The sequence below is a fragment of the Macrobrachium rosenbergii genome, chromosome 29 (genome assembly GCF_040412425.1).
Source record: "Macrobrachium rosenbergii isolate ZJJX-2024 chromosome 29, ASM4041242v1, whole genome shotgun sequence".
NCBI classification, from domain to species: domain Eukaryota; kingdom Metazoa; phylum Arthropoda; class Malacostraca; order Decapoda; family Palaemonidae; genus Macrobrachium; species Macrobrachium rosenbergii.
Genome location: NC_089769.1, coordinates 14,663,531 through 14,684,252, shown reverse-complemented (window position 1 = coordinate 14,684,252; position 20,722 = coordinate 14,663,531). Strand labels below are relative to the sequence as shown.

At 37.0% G+C, this 20,722-nt stretch overlaps 1 protein-coding gene across 1 annotated transcript in view; it reads left to right on the top strand.

The window, feature by feature from the left end:
* Positions 1-728: 728 nt before the first annotated feature.
* LOC136854613 (rap guanine nucleotide exchange factor 6-like) overlaps positions 729-20,722 on the top strand; it is a 420,706-nt gene continuing 400,712 nt past the window's right edge. Inside the window, exon 1 of the mRNA XM_067131135.1 lies at positions 729-1,111. The gene's annotated coding sequence lies outside the window, so the exon portion shown is untranslated. The remainder of the gene's footprint in view (positions 1,112-20,722) is intronic.

Sequence of the window (20,722 nt, the reverse complement as noted above, 5' to 3'; positions counted from 1 at the left end):
TTACCGGAGTAATTTGACTGTAGCCATTTGACTTCCTCATATCATCATAGACCTATGAATATAGTTCGTGTGCTTCTAGGTAAATACAACTCATAATGTAAAGATTTTGGGCTCAATCCTATATCACGCCTCAACGTTGATGGAGACGCATTTCATCAGTTTTAAGCTTGATCGAAAATGTGTTTAAATGACAACACATTTATTGCGTTCACATCCGTGAGTATGATGTAATTATATTTTTTTGTACTATCTGAAGCGACGGTGGGCAGGTTTAAATTATCCGAAAGTCGTTGCTATCTCTCAATGAAATCTCAGACAGGGACTGTCTGTCAAGGCGAGGGAGTTACCAGACGTATGAAAAAACGTCTGCAATCCTTTGCCATTTGACTGGGATTGAGTGGTGATTCTTTTACCCTCTCTGACTTGTTATTCATTAATTACCGACTCATTTCGTTATTGTACTTAGTGCGCATAAGATTCCAGTCAGCGTGGTGCATAATTTATCTTTTTAAACAGAGCCATACTTTTTGGTAATAGAACACATGATTCAGGAATATTGTTAAATATAAGAGATATGCATTTTTATCATGATTATCTCATTGAGAGATCTAACACACTAAATCAAACATTCAGGCAAAGAACGCAATTCAGTAACCAAAATTTAACATAACGTACGATACTTTCCGTAACCACCATGTGTTCGTCTGCTGACCCGAGCCATCGGCATCATCACATTCGCTCGTTAGTAACGCACGCGGTGTGCCTGAGATAAGTCTGTATGTTGTTTGTTGTTTAGGCGCTCTTAACGTGGTCCAACTTTTTAACAAGTGTAAACAATAAGTGATAACACTAAGAGAGTGTGCTACTTTGTTGCTAAAGGGTGTTTTGAAATCTGGTGTAAGTGAAATCATTGTGTGTAGGATCGGGTTTGGATGAAATTGAAAGTTTGTGCATGCGAGGATTGTACACAAAGCCACGGACAATCAATTTCACTTGCAAGACACCTGCCTGCCGTCTCGTGTTTTTTGGATTTATTTTATTTTCGTAAATGAGGCTCCTTATCCGGATTTATATTTCATCTTCGAAAAGGATTTAGCGGTCAGAAATTCAGGTAAGAAGTGTGGATAACACGATGTTCATTGTTTTATTTACAAAGGATAAGCAACCCAGATTTGTACAGTTTTGGTGATCATCCCTGCATTGTCCTTGACAAGTACTGGTAGACGCTGTTTAATATCTGACGTCGGTCCTTTGAATAAAACATCGTCATTGTAATGAGAAGGATATTTCTCTTAAATTGCATCCTGTCACGGTATTTTCCAAAAGGCATAATATAGGTGAGGCTACTGTTCACCAAGGATATTAAGGCGCATAGGCCAAGGTTTAGGTTTTTCATAACTTTTTTTTTCTTAGCATTCTGGAATTGTAGATTAGTTGAGAAACAAGCTCAACAGAAGGCTTGTGTAAACATGGAGTCAATATGGTATGTCATTCTGCAAGAAACAAGGAAAAAACACAGTTCAAGCCGTGTTGGTGGTACTGTAGTGAGTTGGGCAAAAGTTAGGTCTAGGCGGTGCTGAACTAGGTGAACCTGACCACAGCATTGCTTACAATTGGTTCATTGTGTTTCTCTTAATTTCATTTGTTACATATCCATACTTGATTTTAAACCCACAGTGTGGGTTTTTTTTTTTTTATCTTTAATGGGTGTGTGGCAGAAACAGGAGTCAGTCACCTTTAGTCTTGAGTGGTCTAGTTGTTGTTATTGAGTATATTGTACTAACTTGCGTAGAATATGCTTTTGCACACTGTAAAAGAATTAGTCCATATAACCTGTAAAGTTATATCTTATAATAAGTGCGATATTTAAAAATTTAAAAGTAATGTTGATTTTCAGGTATCGTCTGTATGGCTGATAACCCTATATGCCTTTCAAAGAGGTTAACATCATTAGAAACCTCACGCCTTCCAAGATCAGCAGCATTAAATGGAAAGAACGACTAATGGTTTTATTCATTCTGTGGTCTCTTCCGCATATAGGCTATAACTCTCATTGGAATACTTTTGTGAAGAGTATGAAAGAAACATCAGCAAATCAGAAATAACTTCAATTTAGTGGTTGTCGAGTTTGTTGTGGCTAATTTAAAGACGACCTGATGCTGTAATAGGTGTATTGTGATTAGAAATTTCCACCACATTATCGAAGTTTTAGGATGAATAGGTGTTATTGTATATTAAAGCTATAGTTTTGACGTGGTTAAAGATGAACCTCTGAAAATAGCATGTGGATAATCTCCTCCACCCCCGAGTTGTTTCAGTAACTCTCTCTCTCTCTCTCTCTCTCTCTCTCTCTCTCTCTCTCTCTCTCTCTCTCTCTCTCTCTATAATATATAGTATATATATGTTGTATACTTACTATGCTTCTGTATGTGCATTCTTTTCCTTGAAACCGGAGAGTCCAGTCGGTGCCCTTCCAATTTAAATTTTGGGATGAAATTGCTAATCCAACCACATCTCCACCCTGCCTAAGGATCGCATTTAGTCGACTAGGCCTAGCCATCAGTGAATTCTGCTTCACTATGAAGTGCGCCACCAATTATCAGTTAGCTGATTCCTATAATTGTGAGCGGCTTCTAAAGGAGAAACATGAACAGCAGTTACTGCCATGTTCTTCCTTAGCTGTAGACTTGAAGAAGAAAATTTCAGTGTCAATAAAGAAGGCTCATCAACATTGCGTTGACCCCCTTTCACACACAGCGTCTTAAATTGCGTGCATGTATTCTTGAGCTTGCTGGATACTAAAGCCCCTCCATTTCTGTACAACTTGTACTCCATTTAGCCAGCGCTGTCTCGGTTTCCCAGCTCCATAGAATGAAGAAAGCTTTTTACCAGCCTGTAGTACTTCATTCTCTGCGCATAAGGGAACCACCTCAAAACAGTTTGAACTATCGTTTTACAAAATATACCCTTTTTATCACTATAAATTACTTTATTTCCACATTTCGCTCACTTTCAGACCTTCAGACTCCACGCATTTTATGGTAACTGCATCTCAACAGATTCCACGCTTTGTTGTTGCGTTCAACATCCACACTATCCCGTGAAGGCTACATGTTTTTGTTTGTATGACGTACGTTTGATCTGTTAATTATCGGGCTCATGTACGAGTACAACAGCACTTTAAAACTGTTAATTTTGTTCGCTAGCAACTCGGACCACCAACAAACAACTGCTTAATGAACAATAGTGATGGTGATGTAACGTGTTTTTGATAAATGCCCCATTTCATTACTATTTTGCTGTAGAAAAGTATGCCGTGTGAATATATCGCCCTCGTCATAAAGTTTTGGCAATAGAGGAACTTAAGGTGTTTTGTATTGTAACACTCCTGCTTTCCATTTGTTTCAGTTTTATGAACGATCTCGCTCCTTCATGTTGTTGTTGGTAAAAGGAATCATTCGTTTAATTTATATTTAGGGAGCCCCCTCTGTTTTCATAAGTGTAGACTGATGGGTAATTTGCAGGTCAAAGTCATCAGAAACTCAAATATAACAATGAAAAACCTGCTAGACAACATTATTAGCCTAGTAGCCGCTAGTGGGTTTTTGTACGCAGTGCCACTTTTAACAAAAATAAAGGTAATCGTTACAGCATTGAGCTCTAATAATGACCTAGTTTGCAGAGTTCATGCGGGTTATTCGGTGAGGAAGAGCCCACCTGGCATAATGCTGTCTTTGGCTAACAGCTGCAGCATTGTGAGGTGACACTTTCCAGTTTTGTGAGAAAACGGATGAGCACCGTATTTTTCCTGTTTTTTTTTATTTTTTGTTTATTTATTTATTTATTTATTTTTTTTGGCAAATGAGTCGTGTTCTTATATGTGTGCCTTGATAATTTCTGGAGATGGGCCAGTTACTCATCTGCAGTAAACTTTGTATTTTTAATAGCTGTGATTGAATACCCATTCTTATGCCAAGGTCGTATGCAAATTAGAATAAAACTGGATGGAGGTTATGGTTACTCAGGAGAAAGGCGCCATGGCGTGGATAGACTGTAAAACAAGAAAAAAAAGGAAAAAGTCTGACAAAGGCGTCAGCTTTGGTGGTAAGTGTAATTTGGAGTGAATACGAGGCTTTTATAAAATTATTTATGTTCGTACATTTTTGTAGGACTTAGGTAATTTTTGGCTCGTGATATATATATATATATATATATATATATATATATATATATATATATATAATATATATATATATATATATATATATATATATATATATATATATATATATATATATATATATATATATATATATATATATATATATATGTACACACACATATATATATGTATATATGCGTGTGTGTGTGTTTAAGAGCATTATTGTTTCCACTTTTTGCCCGTCCTCCCACCTACTATGCCAGAACGATATAATTTGTAACAACTTGGTATTTGTGAATGAAACTTCAAGTATCGCGGATGTGTAAGAGAAGGAAGTGCGTAGTAGAATTGTATGAAATTTAACTTTGATTTTTCACTTCCCGTACTTCCATTCGACTGGTAGTAATCTCTCTCTCTCTCTCTCTCTCTCTCTCTCTCTCTCTCTCTCTCTCACACACACATACAGTACATAGGCTGCATGATGTTCAAGTGCTGGTTGAGATTAATTTGTTAATAATGAGTTAAATGAACTGTGGTAACTAGATTTTATAACAGAGTGTTAGCGGTATTATAGAAAGATTTATTTTTGTAGCCTGTGAACACAGAAACACAACTGCGTGGGTATGTTAGTGAAGGATGATGTGATGCAAAATTGGTTGGCAGTATGAGAAACATCATACTTAGCACGTTTGGATGAAGAAGAATGGAGACAGTCCAATGGAAATTACTTCGTGATTAGAATACTTATAAGGAAATTGGGGTGTGTTATTGTAGATGGAAGAGTAGGTTAATGGATGTAATATTGAGAAGACGACTGGAATATCTTTGATCGGTACTTGTTTGGGGTAACAGTGGAAGTAGGATAAATCTTACCTCAAAATGGACTACGTATTTGGGCTGTCCTGCAACAGGCTGTTGAGTTGGTTTACGATATTGCAGGAAAGTAAATCTTTTAGTCATTCAGTAAGCGATGAAAAAGCATATTTACTATCACATAACATATTAAATACTAAAAAGAGTTCGCTTATGGAGGAAACGTTCACAAATTAGTACAAGTAAATCAAAGGTCAAGGAGAAGACATTAGTCTCAGCTGCAAAGGAAGGTTTGCCATATATGTTAGCAACCGAGTGATTTCAATTGGGAGTAAACGAGAGCGGCATATCGAGAGAAATGGTTGAAGATCGAGGTAGGATTAAATATTCAGATGAGTTAAGAGCTGACGGGTATTTTGAAAAGTTCAAGGATTGTGTCCTTGAACGACAGGGTGTGTTTGTAGGTGCAGGTGCTAAGGGTGAGGAATAAGGGAAGTGGATGGTGGGTCAGCGAAATAAGAGGTTTAGTTAAAGAATCAAGGAGATTATTGTCAGTTTAACTGAGAGCCAGTGGCAGGTCTTGAGAGATGTTAATAAGAATTTTTGGGGGGAGAGGGATTCAGGAGAGAGTAAATGCCGATTAAAAGATTTATTTTACGAAGAAACAGATTTCGGGATAAAGGGCCTGCGTTAAGATGAGGAAGAGAATGCAGTCTGGTGTCGTTGGAGAGTTTTTGGAATGATGCTAATTGTCAATGGTAAAAGACGTATAAATTAATTTTGCAACATTTGAAGGTTTAACGTAGATCTTAGAGTAGTTGAGGATGGACTGAAGTCTGAAGAAAGTTTCAGGTAGGATCATTCTTGTAGTTACGTGTATCATGTGAGTTACTGCATTCAGGTAGAATTACTGAAGTAAAGGCCAAGTAAATTTTAATGGAATGTCCTGGTGATGGGGATGTTTCAGAAGAATTTGTAAGAGGAATAGCCTAATTATTGTTGTATATGGGTAAAAATAGTAAACCTTTAGGGACATAATATTGTATATCATATCTGGAGAGGCGTATGGGGCGGGTGGTTTATAATTAAGGTGAGACAAGTGATAATTGTATAGTAATATGTAGGTGTGTTGATTGGGCCGTAGTTAGTTGCTTATAAAGGCAGTTTTTAGGCTCGAAAATTGCTTTGGAACAGGCGAGTGACTATGGATGGATCGATAGAACGCATTCAAGAGCCTTTCCTGGTCCCAATTTCAGCAAATATGAATCTGTTGGAGGTCATCTTGAAAAGGGGCGAGGTTTAGTTGACTCAGGTTCAGTGCAGCCACGCATCAGTAAGGAATATAAATGTCTCTCTCTCTCTCTCTCTCTCTCTCTCTCTCTCTCTCTCTCTCTCTCTCTCTCTCTCTCTCTCTCTCTCTCTCATTTTAGTCCACTACCTTACGTTGCAAATAGCTAACCAGGGCGATAACTCAAAACTATAAACCTGTTGGGTTCTGTTTGATGGATCATTAATATTCCTTATGACATTATTACGGCATTTTGAACAGTTTGCATAATATGTTTATAGCTACTTGCACAACCTTCTAGCTTAGTTATACACGCTTGGAATTTTTGTGTAAGCTCGTTCATTTTCTTTTAAAGCTTTTATTCTCGACGGTTTACGTTTTGATGGAGTGCTGTGCGTTTGGTTTTCGTTTTGTTTATCCTGTAGAAGCAGAAAATACCTTATTTACTCACTTTGTGCCTTCTGTCCTTCTATCTTTCAGTACCTCAGCATCTGGGAAATTATTTATATATATACAGTATATATATATATATATACACACATATATATACATATACATATATATATATATATATATATATATATATATATATATATAGAGGCCTACATTCTTAACCATTGCCGAAGGCAATTAAATACGACCACCAAACTCATGCTTGTACCTAAGTATCTCTGTATTTATATATATATATATATATATATATATATATATATATATATATATATACATATATATATATAGTATATACTGTATATATATATATATATATATATATATAGAGAGAGAGAGAGAGAGAGAGAGAGAGAGAGAGAGAGAGAGAGAGAGAGAGAGAGAGGCCTACATGCTTAGCCATTGCCGAAGGCAGTTAAATACGACCACCTAACTCACGCTTGTACGGAAAGGTTAGAAGGGGAAGGTCTTCTAAAGAATCGTATCAAGAATCTTCTCTTCTGATACGAAGGTTCGTTAATGGCATTCTCTTTTGTGTACCTCATGTTGCAATGATTGGATTGAAGTAAGTATTGTAGTTTCCAGGCCCCTGAAGTCCAAATGTTTTCAGTTCATCTTTGTATACCTCTAACGACCCATTATTATATAGGCCTATGCATATCTATAGCCTGTATAATGTATATGTATAGGTATGTATGTATATGTATGAATATATATGTGTATATATTTAAATATATATATATATATATATATATATATATATATATACATACATATATATATGTATGTTTATATATAGGAAGCTATGGAATGCTTATATTTTAATTTGAATATTTAAATGCCACATGGAAATTTTATCGTAGCTTTCGACTAGTACAGTTCATCTCATTTGAATTTTTTTTCTTTTATTTCAACGCATTCGATTGATGGAACAGTCTAATGACATTTACGCGTGTTTCTTGAGCATTTAAGCTATGTGAGTAAAAGACGCACGCTAGTCTTAACCACTGCATTTCAGAACAGAAATGGCAGTCAGACCATCGCTTACAGCAGTTAAGAATTTAATCAGGTGTTCAGTGAGAGTGGAACCATTCTAGTTGTTGTCGTTGCTTCCAGGTCAAAATGGGCACGTCTGGTCGAGGTCACCCTGGGGTCACCCCCGGGGTCGGGCTCTTAACTGGGTAACGTGCAGCAAATTGGGTGGGTGGGGAAGGTTGCCGTTGCGCATTTAAGTGTTGGGGAGTTGGTGTTTGGAGATTGTATCACGGGGGATGCATGAGTGGAAGGGCGCGGAGGTGCTGGAAAGGGAGAGTTTAAAGTAATATCTTACTGGAAGTTGTAGGAGACTCTTGTATAGTACCGGAGAGAGAGAGAGAGAGAGAGAGAGATTGATGTATTGTTGAAAAAATATTGAAGATGTTGGTGAGAGAGATAGTAAAACAGTGAAGGTGACGATGATAAGAAGCGAATTTATTTTACTGAAGGAAATACTAAAAGAGATGAACGTTACTGGAGTAAGAGAACGATGTATTTTGGGAAAGATGGTACTGGAAAGAGAGAGAGAGAGAGAGAGAGAGAGAGAGAGAGAGAGAGAGAGAGAGAGAGAGAGAGAGAGAGAGCACCATGGAGCAGTGGTCAGTTAGTAGATCACGCGAAGAGAAGAAAAGAAAGAGAAAGTTGTTGAGTAATAAACTTGTTTTAACCGTTGCTTTTATGTAGGTATTCGTTATATTTACATACAGGTGAGCCGTCATACATCATGTGCAGTTATAGGTATCTTCTTCAGTCTGTTAATTTTATTTTTGCCTCTATTTTCCTAAGTTTTCGCATTGGGTGGTATCAGTTTTTTTTTTTTACCTTAAACCGTAAGCGGTGAAATCTCTCTCTCTCTCTCTCTCTCTCTCTCTCTCTCTCTCTCTCTACCTTCATAAATAGTTTTCGTGTCACAGAGTTTTTGAGATGATAAGCTATATAGCCTATAGTAGTTACGATAGTGTTCACCTGTATTTTTCATTTTAGGTGCATGGAATGGGCAGTCGAATATTTCTTTTTTTTTTTTTTTTTATCCAAAAAGCTAAGATGACACGAATTGGCGAGAAGAGACTCAGTGTGGGAGTTTGGTTATAAAAAATATTTTCTTTTGGAACAAAAAGAAAGGAATCAAAGATGTGCAAATTCCGATTCTGGCTTTACTACTTTTTAAGCTCAAATTCGAAAGCCGACTCCGTGCCAGTAACGCCAGGGGTGTATCCTAAATACAGATATAATAAGGCTCATTTTTAGAGGTTTTCCATGGGATTCCACAGGTAAATGTTCTGTTAATCATTGCCTCAAGGTAGAGTTGTATATTATAGAAACCTGGTTGAAAGTGTACTTTTTTTCTTCTTTTTGAATGTCAAAGCAAAATGAGATGTCTAATTTCTTTAATTATTTGGTCAGTCAGATTAGCCAAGTATCACCACCGAGTCAGGAAGACCAAGTCCAGAGGAAAGTTTCTCTCTCTCTCTCTCTCTCTCTCTCTCTCTCTCTCTCTCTCTCTCTCTCTCTCTCTCTCTCTCTCTCTCTCTCTGTCGGACTGAAACAAGACCTAGCGATTCGTTCTAAAAATAAGGGGATAAAAATATGAAACCAACAAATCGCTTGGTTGATTTTGTGAAGACGCATTAATGGTGTGGGTTCAAGTATACGAGTACAAAGCGGGTATTAGAAGTCATGTGTTTGCGGCCCCTTCTATGTACGTTAAAAGGTGGCTATGATGAAGACATTTTTTTAATATGGTATAAACTATACTGTATATTGACACTTGCAATAAAGTATAATGTATCTAGATTACGGTACGATTTATTATATGTATTCATATTTTTCAGTAAGTGGTATGCATTCACACATGTAATATGGTATTACTTATTTAAACTACGGTAAGATTTATTATATAGGGGTATGCACATTTTTCAGTATGTTGTATAAAATCACATAGCCTATACAATAAGGTATAATGTATCTAATCTGCGGTAAGGTCTATTAGCGTATATAGGTGTATGCTATATGTGTATGGAAAATGTTAACAAATACATGTAATGGTCTTCCTGCTGCTCTTAAGCCGTGTTGTATGTACTGCTTAGTGGTTCATCAGTCCGTACATGTGTGTGTGTGAGAGAGAGAGAGAGACTGAGAGACAGACACATGTGATGTTTATGGGAGGGCCAAACAGTGTGGTTGTCGGTGTCACGTTTTCAACGGACACCTCCAACCAACCATTCAGACGATGTTTGTTGAGTGCGTCGTGTTTCCTCTTTTGTTTCTAGCATTCGTTGTGGAAGATCCTAAGCGTTCGGTTGGTTTTAGTCTCTCTCTCTCTCTCTCTCTCTCTCTCTCTCTCCACATGATTGACAATTCCTGGCATTCTATTTATTTGTATTCCATTGGGATCGAGCGAATTCCTCGTTGACTTCCGTAACAGGACAAGTTTCAGATTCCACACCATGAGTGGGCTTTGCAGTTGAATGATGCGATGTCTATTATAGACTGCGCTGTACCGTGAAATAAGTTTTTGAGTGTTCCCAGGGCTCTAAATCATGCCAAGAAACTATCAAAAAGAGTGAAAATTGGCAAAATATCCCAGGGACAGTTGCGAGAAGGGGACACTAGATGTGAATGTAGCCTAGCAACACTTAATTTGGCGCATTCAGCCATTACTCCTGGGCAAGTTATGATTGATGTGAGTAAAGTTGCGTCAGAAGGATAATATTATTGAACTTACAGGTTATATCAGCAGATGCAATGTCCGTGATTATTATTAACTTAAGCTAAGATACTTTTGTGAATAATCAACAAAATAAAAGTTTGGCATTTCAGCATTGCCAGTAATTACGGTGGTAGTATATAGTGTTTCTTCTATTAAACTGAAACCACGAGTTATGCAGTTTATTTCAGCAAACGACTTATCTTCATGCAAAAAAAAAAAAGCATATTGAGTTGTTTCATTTAGACTATATGTTATCGATCCTTTGTCATTAAATTGCTACGGAAACAACAGTGGGAAGTTTATATGTCCAGGCCTTATTCATTATAATCCTTATATACATTGTTCACATGCGATAATCATATGCAAAGAACAAGAAAACACTAGAACGAATGTTATAGCCTAGTGTTGCGTCTACCATCATATTAGCCTATGTGTATTTCCCGTTTCTCTTTAGGGTCTTAATTGCCAATGACGTTCATTTTTATCTGTGTTGAGCCGTTGCTCAACATTTATTGAACAGGGACCCCTCGTTACTCGTAGAATTTTATTGTGGGGTAAGTCCTAAATCTCACGTTTCCAACGGCTCATCTCGAGTCAAGAGGCGCCTTCGGTATACTATCATTTCCCGCCAAGATGACGTCACGGCGTATCATGCTCATCTGTTCTGGCAATCCCTAATAGAGGCTCTTTTGTCATTTGCTGTTCTATGATGGATATTATGGTAGATTTGTGTAGGATATGAGGCTGTGAGTTTTATGGTATGGAGAAAAGAATGGATATTTCTTCGTTTTGTAGAGAAGGAAAGTAACCCATGAGCAGGATGGGGGGACGGGAGAGACTTGAAACACCTCTCTCTCTCTCTCTCTCTGCTATGAGTAGTTAGCCTATAGTAAATTGGCAGCTGTCATGATATCCTAGTACTTTTACTTTTCTATAAATGAAAACTATTGTGCCGGCTTTGTCCGTCCGCACTTTATTCTGTCCGCACTTTTCCTGTCCGCTCTCAAATTTTAAAACCTACTGAGTCTAGAGGGCTGTAAATTGGCATGTTGATCATCCACCTTCCAATCATCAAACATACTAAATTGCAGCCCTCTTGCCTCAGTAGTTTTTATTTTATTTAAGTTTAAAGTTAGCATAATCGTACTTCTGGCAACGATATAGGATAGGCCACTACCGGGCCGTGGTTAAAGTTTTTGGGCCGCGGCTCATACAGCATTATACCGAGACCACCAAAAGGTAGATCTGTTTTCGGTGTCCTTGATAATACGCTGTAGCGGTCATATCTATGGTGGCGGCTGTACAGAAAACTCGATCGCGCCGAAGGGAGCTTCGCGCATTTTTTGCTTGTTTCCTTATTTCTCCATATTATGACAAATATAACTTTCTGTTGGTCAAGGAATGTGTCTGTTGTTTCCTTATGGAGTAAACTCTTGCTTTATCGTAATTTTGGTAATTTTCTAAAATTTTAATTGAAATTTCGCTTCGATTTCAGTCTGTGCCTGCGTAAAGTACGTGTAGGCTATTAACGTAATCGCCTTGTATATGTTCGCATAGCTTGCATCCACGTAACGTTGACGAGAAGTAATGCAATAAGACTTGAGCTGCTTAGCATGTGAGTGTCAGCGATTCAAATTCACGGCCCTGCATGGCATTGAGAGAGAATGCTAACGACAGCAGGCTACCACACCTTGATCCTACTGCTGATAGGCGGCTCAGAACGTTTTATGTTGATCTCTCTCTCTCTCTCTCTCTCTCTCTCTCTCTCTCTCTCTCTCTCTCTCTCTCTATGTTAGGATGTACCGGTATTGGGCATTTCTTTTTACGATGGCAGCTTGTCGTCTAATAATAGGTATAGCAAGGTGGTACAACTGGTTTCGGATTTTTTATGCCTCCGGTTTATCGTCCAGGGGCATGTAGTACGTAGTAGTTGACCTGCCTCTGTCGGGTCGCCTATATGTCCGTCCGTCCACTGAGTTAAAGCCTTTTAAAGCACCAGAATTTTAATATCTTTGAAGATAAAGACTCCATAATATAGTCATCTATGGATGATGGATATTCTACATTGTGTGTGGTGGATCCAAGGGTCAAGGTCATATCAGAGGTCAGAGGTCCAGTAGAAATTTAACATTGGCCATAACTTTTGAACTAACTATACGACAAGAGACATCACGTTTAGCAGGTATATTCCACTAGTGAAATCTACGATGCAGGTTGAAGTCAAGTTCATGTTTCGGGGTCAAAGGTCAAATAGGAATTAAACTTTGGCCTTAATTTTCGAAGTATGTGAGATAGAGCTTCATATTTGTCGTACTTAGAGGTCAAAAGGAACCAAGAATCTGTACTGTCTGGAACATTGTGTTTCACAAACGCATTAGTTTTTTGTTATGGCAATGGAGACCTTGCAAGTTTGTCGGTAAGTGAATTTTCTTTGTAAGTGAAATTACCTGGTTGCAAAGTAGCCTAGGCTATGCATCGTAGTAAACTTATGAACTGTATAACATACTACTACAAAGAAGTTAATTTTTAGAGAACGAATGAAATGTTTCACACACAAAAAATATACACTTTCAGTAAATGATTAATGTAATGAAAGGGACAGTAAACATGTGGTAAAGTCGCGTAGTATGAACAAGCAAACGGAAATAAGAAAACAAGAAAAGTGCGCCACGCAAATCAGTTCGAAGCGGAAAAAATGAAAATCCCGAAGGCGTTGCGAAAATCGGTAAGGAAAAATGTAGGTTTATATACCGTAAGGCAAAAATGAAGGCTTATATTTATATTACTTGAACAGGAGAAAGAGCACTGGCATAGAAAGTACATAATCCATGCAATTTATGAAGGCAGTTGAGGCAGGAGCTTGTGGGTAGAAAATAGTTAAAAAACACTAAAAATGTCCGCTTATTGGCCATTTGTCTTTCCTCTTTTTTTTTTTTTTTTTTTTTCCTGTGCGATGTTGCCAAAAACCCAGATCTAACTGGGTCCATCAGTGTGAGATTTTGGCTTCTCCTTCGACTGGGAGAGAGAGAGAGAGAGAGCGGATGGAGTTACAGCAGCTCATTTACATCAGTAATTATCCGTTTCCAGAATTCAGTGTTAGTAGCCCACTTGCGTCACCGTCAGTGCCTTTCTGTCAGATTACACATACTCGCACACACACACACACAATATCTCTCTCTCTCTCTCTCTCTCTCTCTCTCTCTCTCTCTCTCTCTCTCTCTCTCTCTCTCTCTATATATATATATATATATATATATATATATATATATATATATATATATAAATGTGTGTGTATGTATGTATGCCCAGTTACCTTGATAAGGTAACTGGGAATAGAATCACTCTACAGCTGTTCTCACATAATCTCCAGCATGATTATATCTTGCGTACTACAGAGTCTGTGTGTGTTCTAACTTGTGCCACAAGCATAAAGTCAGAAAAATTTTGGTAAGTTTTTCGGTAGCCCTCTTTCGGTAAGCTCGTCGCTTGGCATCAGAATCAACGCTGGAATTTAAAGCTAATCGAAACTCATTGTTTCTTTGCTCCTGAGTAGCATAAGGAACTTATACTCCCGAAATTCGTACAGAGCTGCCATTAATTCTCTTCAGGTGTAGGAATTTATAAAGACCCACTAATGTTTTGTAAGTGCTGCTTGAATTCTGAGAGATCACTACAAATTCCTAGTGGCGGAACTTGAAAACTAAAACCTTTCTAACTCGATCTGTAAAAATATAATGTAAAATTTGTTTTTAATGCTGGAATTTTTAGGGAATCTCTACTATTCCTCTCCTCCTATAGAGATTTGTAGTGAGTGAACACTTGTTCTCACCTGACTAGAATCAGGGCTAGCTATTATAGTGGCAGAGTTTATGTTGAGTCAGCAATATCGACCCTTTACTGCTGGATTCCATGAAGGAACCCATACAATTTCCCATTGCCTCAATTTTTAAAATAATATCTATTTATTTGTTTATTTTATTATTTCTTTCTTTTTGCAAATCGATGGTGTGTTCTGGCGATATCATATGTTCCTGCATTTACCATTTTTCCTCTCTGCTAAATTCGTGGTGTTCGTTCATGACTCTCCCGCATCACCTTTTACCTAACATGATTTATGTGAAGTTTCCAAACCCGACTGACTAGGCGGTATAGCTGTTAACCTGATTTTGGCTTTTAATTAGCGTTATTACGAGTCAGTGCCCTAGTCGCGTTAACCTGCTTTTTTTTTTCATGAGTTTCTCTTGCGCCATATCGATAAATGCTTGTTAAATCGTTTCACATATAAAGGACATTATTTGTATTGTTAAGTGTATTGATTGTAGCTTCTCTTATCAGAGCTTCTACGCGGAATTTCCCTTTATTTACTGGTGTTTTTAACTTTATGTCCGTTCATTCGAAAATGTGCGCCTTTTACAAAATTGGAACTTTATTTTTCATGGGGCTACAACTGGATTAAAACCGTAAAGTAATCGTTAAATCTAGTTACTGAAGTTAAGAATTGTAAGAAATTTAAGTACCGTTTCTTCACGAGGGAGAAAGGTAATGCATGGTGCTTCTGAATTGTTCAGAAAGCTATGTATAAAGAGAAAGGTATCAGGAAGGAAAGTTGTAAGCAAGCTGTATCGTGAATTAATTTCAAAATTTTCTTGTCAGCGCAGAGCAGGTTTGATCCGAGTATCACGTGACTGCCTAACTTTTCCTTTCACCCGGATTGGTTTTATGGGCATGTGGGTACTTTACTTCAGCGCTGTGACGTCATGATGCGGGTACCCCCAGGAGAACTGTCATGGCGTTAAGGTTGATGATACAAATGATGAAATGATGACCATTTTTTTTTTTTTGTGTGTCAAATGTCGAGTTTTTTTTTCTCCTGCTCACCTTCCTTCCCGTTCCTTCCTACTTTTTTCCTTGTGGTAGCGACCTTAGTCGTTGCGACGCCAGGTTTTGTTAACATCAAGACCTTGGTCTTCATGATGTGAAATGATACATGGTTTAGTCTACTATGTCTGTGCTGTTTTTGTATGTTTATCTTTTGCTTATTTTATTTGTATTCTTTCTTTTTGCATTGTAAGGTCAGATGAGTTTTTTTAAAATTAAAGTTTATATCACTTATATTGTATTTTATATTAAATATTTTAATTTTGTATTGTATATTTTTTGATGTATGATGGTACGTTGTTTGGGTCAATTTTTTTCTTGTTGGTCGAGTTCTTTCGTATATGTTTTATAGAAAGTCCTATGTTACAGTTGATAGCTAACGCAGTCAAAGAAATTGGCGAATAAACGGCTTTATAGAGTATCTTATTCACAGTTTCGCTTTTACTCTTCTGATTGTAAATTTCAGATGCCGTGAATTGGTTGTCATATAAAGTAATGACTATAAGGTTAACTGATGAACCAGTTTATTGTATTTTGTGATGAGTATTAAGAATAAAAATAGAGTTTTCTCTAACGAACTTTCGTAATAGTAATGAAGTCAGTTCTCCTCCTCTCTCTCTCTCTCTCTCTCTCTCTCTCTCTCTCTCTCTCTCTCTCTCTCTCTCTCTCTCTCTCTCTAACGCTTGCCCTGACCCCAGGGCACGCCTAGCTGAAAAAGAAATTTCACTCGTACGAGAGTTGAAGGTGACTTGTTTGCAAAAGCCTGCCCCATTCTCTGTATCTTCTTTTGTTCTTCCCGTGATTCCTTCTGTCTTTTTTTTTTTTGGAAGGCCGGGAACCGAGATGGGCAAGTTTTCTTAGGTTTTCCTGTTTTCAAGTCGTGGGCTACATGATGCCTTAATGTCTTCCGTTTCATAAAACACACACACACACACACACACACACACACATATATATATATATATATATATATATATATATATATATATATATATATATATATATATATATATAGGCTACAGTGTGTATTACGGTATATATTAAACCAGATTAACCCGTTAGCTTCTCGAAGTTTGGATTTTGTTTACGATTTATCATAGCAAACTGTAAATCGTAGAGGGAAGAAACTGAGAGTCCTTCACCTTCCACGTCGGGATTCGAATCAAAGAACGTGAGGCTCCTGGTAGAAGTCTCTGACGAGCCTTGCTACACAAGGGATATGTCTAGTGCAGCTTGCGCATATACTATATATATATATATATATATATATATATATATATATATATATATATATATATATATATATATAGGCTATATATAAATGTATATATACACATATATGTGTGTGTGTGTGTGTGTGTGTTGAATTTAGATAAATTTTACTGGAGCTGAAATAAACCCATCCCAACCATCGTATTAGAATTCAAAAGAATTATAATGAAGCTGCAGAAAAAAATAAAGATAAAAATGTAAAACAAAAAGAACGTTTAGAGTCATGGAACAACGTCATGCAGTCGTATTCGAACACAGTCTATGTACCTTTTAATATACATAATATGTATATATACACATATACAGAAATACTGTATATATGTGTGTGTGCGCGTGTGTGTATACGCATATATATAAATTATGTATGTATATATATATATTTATATATATATATATATATATATATATATATATATATATATATATATATATATATATATATATCTTATTATATATATATGCATATATATACAAATTATGTATTCTTATATAACAGTTTATTCGTAAGTGCCAAAAAATTAAATAATTACAACGGGCTTCCAAGGAAGTCACGAACTTGGAGAAAACAGACTTGATCAGGCCTTTCAGAACTTCCTGTCACACAGGGGCTTCTTTACAAAATATAATGCGTGGAACGATGAACTCCGTGCTTTGGGATTGTTTTCCAGACCACTTAATCTGCAGCTGTTCAGGAGGCACATCAAATCTGTGTTCTCCAAACAGTCATGATTTTCTCGGCAGAGTGTTTTAATCATAAATTTTTTCCCCTTTTGCCCTTACGAACGAATTGTTAGTTGTGTATTGCCATGCTTAATTTTTATTTCTTAATATACTTGAGAGAGAGAGAGAGAGAGAGAGAGAGAGAGAGAGAGAGAGAGAGAGAGAGAGAGAGTAGCTTATGTATTTTGATGCTGGGATTCATCGGTGCTTATTTTTTGTTTGTTTGTTTGAGAGAGAGAGCGATTGGTTGGATTGTTTTTGACTGCTTGATTGATTTAGAGAGAGAGAGAGAGAGAGTAGTTCATGTATTTTGATGCTGGGATTCATGGGTGCTTATCTTTTGTTTGTTTGTTTGAGAGAGAGCGATTGATTGAATTGTTTTTGACTGCTTGATTGATTTAGAGAGAGAAAGAGGAGGGGGTGGATCAAGTTGAACACTACTCATGCAGCGACAGTCGTATCCTGACCTCGCATACGGTTAGTGTTGTTCCCTGTATAAGTTTCAAGAAGGTTTTATATGTTATAAAGAAGGAATTTCTTAAATTATAGGTCTACATTATTGTTTATTATTGTGACCGCAGTTTTTTTCTTTTTATATAGTTTCTCACTGATTCAGCACATACTGTAGAAGATATACTATATTGTCATGACTTCTGTTTTCCCGCTTTCTAAGGGAAAATGCTTTCATTGAAACTAAATTGTTATTTATTAGTATTATTATAAGAATGCTTCAAGCACTATGAAGCTGTTGAATGGCAAAACTCCCTTTGGACGAATGAGTATAGGCTATTGACTAATAAGCGTGAAACTGAAATATACTCCTTACCTGATTTTGTGGTGCCGAATTGGCTATAGTTCTCTCTCTCTTTCTCTCTCTCTCTCTCTCTCTCTCTCTCTCTCTCTCTCTCTCTCTCTCTCTCTCTCGGTTTGTGTATGTGTGTGTCTCAGTAATTTCTTTCCCCGAATTTCCGGTCACTGTTGACCAAAGTCGCCGAAGGGAAACCACAAAATACCTTGTCATTTTTTTTTTCTTGTTCAGTATCTGCATGTCATCTGTTTACCACAGATTCCTTTCAGTTTTCCTCATAGTTGGATCTGTTGTTGAAGCTGCATGCAAAATCGTTGAGTCATTATGGATTGCGTTAGGTGTTTAAAGCATTTGGTGTATTTCATGAATTGGCATGTTTATTTCCATTTTCATGTCTATTTTTATGACATATTGCATTATGAGATGTTAAATATATCTAAACCTCTGTGCTACTTACAAGTCAAGTTGAAATTGGCGAAAGTGGAAATTACAGAAGCGGAGGCATATCTTTATTTTCACGGTCTTAAACTGTACTGTTATTTAACTGCACATATAGCGACATCTCTTGAATACGTTTTACAAAGAGCAGGGTAGAATTGGTGGCAGACGAAGTAGGGATTCAGTACAGGCAAAAGACGACCGATAAAAGAGAACAGGAGGAAGAACACAAGGTTTCTTGGCAGGAGGAGCTGTGTGGGTGGGGCAGCAGTTAGACGCACAGAGACAGAACAACAGAAGGCACCGCTCAGTAAGCCAGTGACTGAAATCAAGGAGGATGACAACTGAAGAAGAAGCGGAAGACTTAACAATGGACAAGGGGGAACAATAACATAACATTCCCAGGTACCGAGAAAACGGTTATTTTATAGAAGTATGGGAAGATTAGAATTTCAAACTGGCTTCAAGGATTGGCCAGCAGTGTTTACACTGAAATACCATAGGTATTGATTTCCTGCTCCAGTGTCTTTACTGAACAGTAATTTTTTGGTCCACATTTAGAGTGCTGATGCCTCTTTGAAACCCCTGAAGGACCAAACAGAATAGAACTGGACCAACTTTCCAGCTGCTTTAAATAAATGCAAATTAAATAATAAATTATGAAAGGGAGGAATCGAAATTCGTTGGAATCGAGTAAGGGACAGACCCAGTGAGTTTGATTAACCTTTTACTCACGGAAGGTTGGTGTGCAAAGTGACGTGAGTTTGTTAGTACAGAGGGTCATAGTTTGGTATTGCAGTGAGGGGAAACTTGTCGTTGAAATTATATTTTGTCGCATTAATTTATTATTCATGTGTTGAATATGTACACTTGATAATTACAGATCTTATAGTTTTATAAAACTAATAGTTTTTTGTAGATTCCGGTGAGTAATCTAATTACCAGTTAGGCTACTTACTGAAACCATGTGCTGTTTCTTTTCCGTCGTTTATATAATTTCTGTAATTTTAATAATGAATGCTTTGATTATTCAAGGGTGCTCAATCTCTTTTTTCGGTATTAGCTCTTTTCCCCTTCTCATCCTTTTTCCAGTTAAGTTTGGGGTAGATAAGGGTGGTAAGGTGCCCATCCTATTAGCCTTCATATTGAAGGTACCAAGGTTAACACTTCATTAGTTCTGCACTAATCTTCGCAGTGGTCATCCTGGTTTTGGCGATGCATAGGCTCCGTTCGTGTGTATGTGGGTGGAGGCACTGCGCTGATGGGGCAATCTTTATCAGTTGCCTGTTTTGTATGGGTTGATGTTTCGTGGATGTTTCCAAGGTCGGCACTTACGTTCTGCGGTGGTTTCAGCGGAGATGCTGCTGGTCTGGGAGAGTTAGACAATTTACCAAGAGTTACACACGAGAAGAGGGCCTTTTTCTTTTCTTTTCTTTTTTTATTCCCATTATCTTTTTCATTAACGTGATCTTCCTATTCTGGTACAGAATAATCCGGCTCGAGTTTGAAATCAGCTGGGTCAGGAAGAGACTGATATATATATATATATATATATATATATATATATATATATATATATATATATATATATATATATATAGAGAGAGAGAGAGAGAGAGAGAGAGAGAGAGAGAGAGAGAGAGAGAGAGAGAGAGAGAGGGGGTGCAATATCTTCTGTAACTAACAGGTACATACTCAAGTGTCCATATTTGTTAAAATGGTGTGAATGTTTTATTTGCAGCAAAATCCAAGGCTCATTTGCCCCTTGCCCAGTGTTAGTCTTTAGTTGGAAGGAAAGTGAATACTTGATTTTGTAAGAAGGTCATTTTAAATAAAAATGGCGATTGAGAGTCAGTGTGAAAGTCATTGCACATACATACATACATACACACACACACACATATATATCTATATATATATATATATATATATATATATATATATATATATATATATATATATATATTACTTTAATATGAAATTTAACAACATGACAAATTTCATGTTTCCCCAACGTACATCAAACGGAAGCCAACCTCGGATTTTTTAAGGAAAAGTTTAACTAAAGGGTCTCTCGTTTTGATAATTGATAGTGTATGTGTCCATATCAAATGTAGGCACCCTATTCCTTTCTCTGCATTTTCTGAG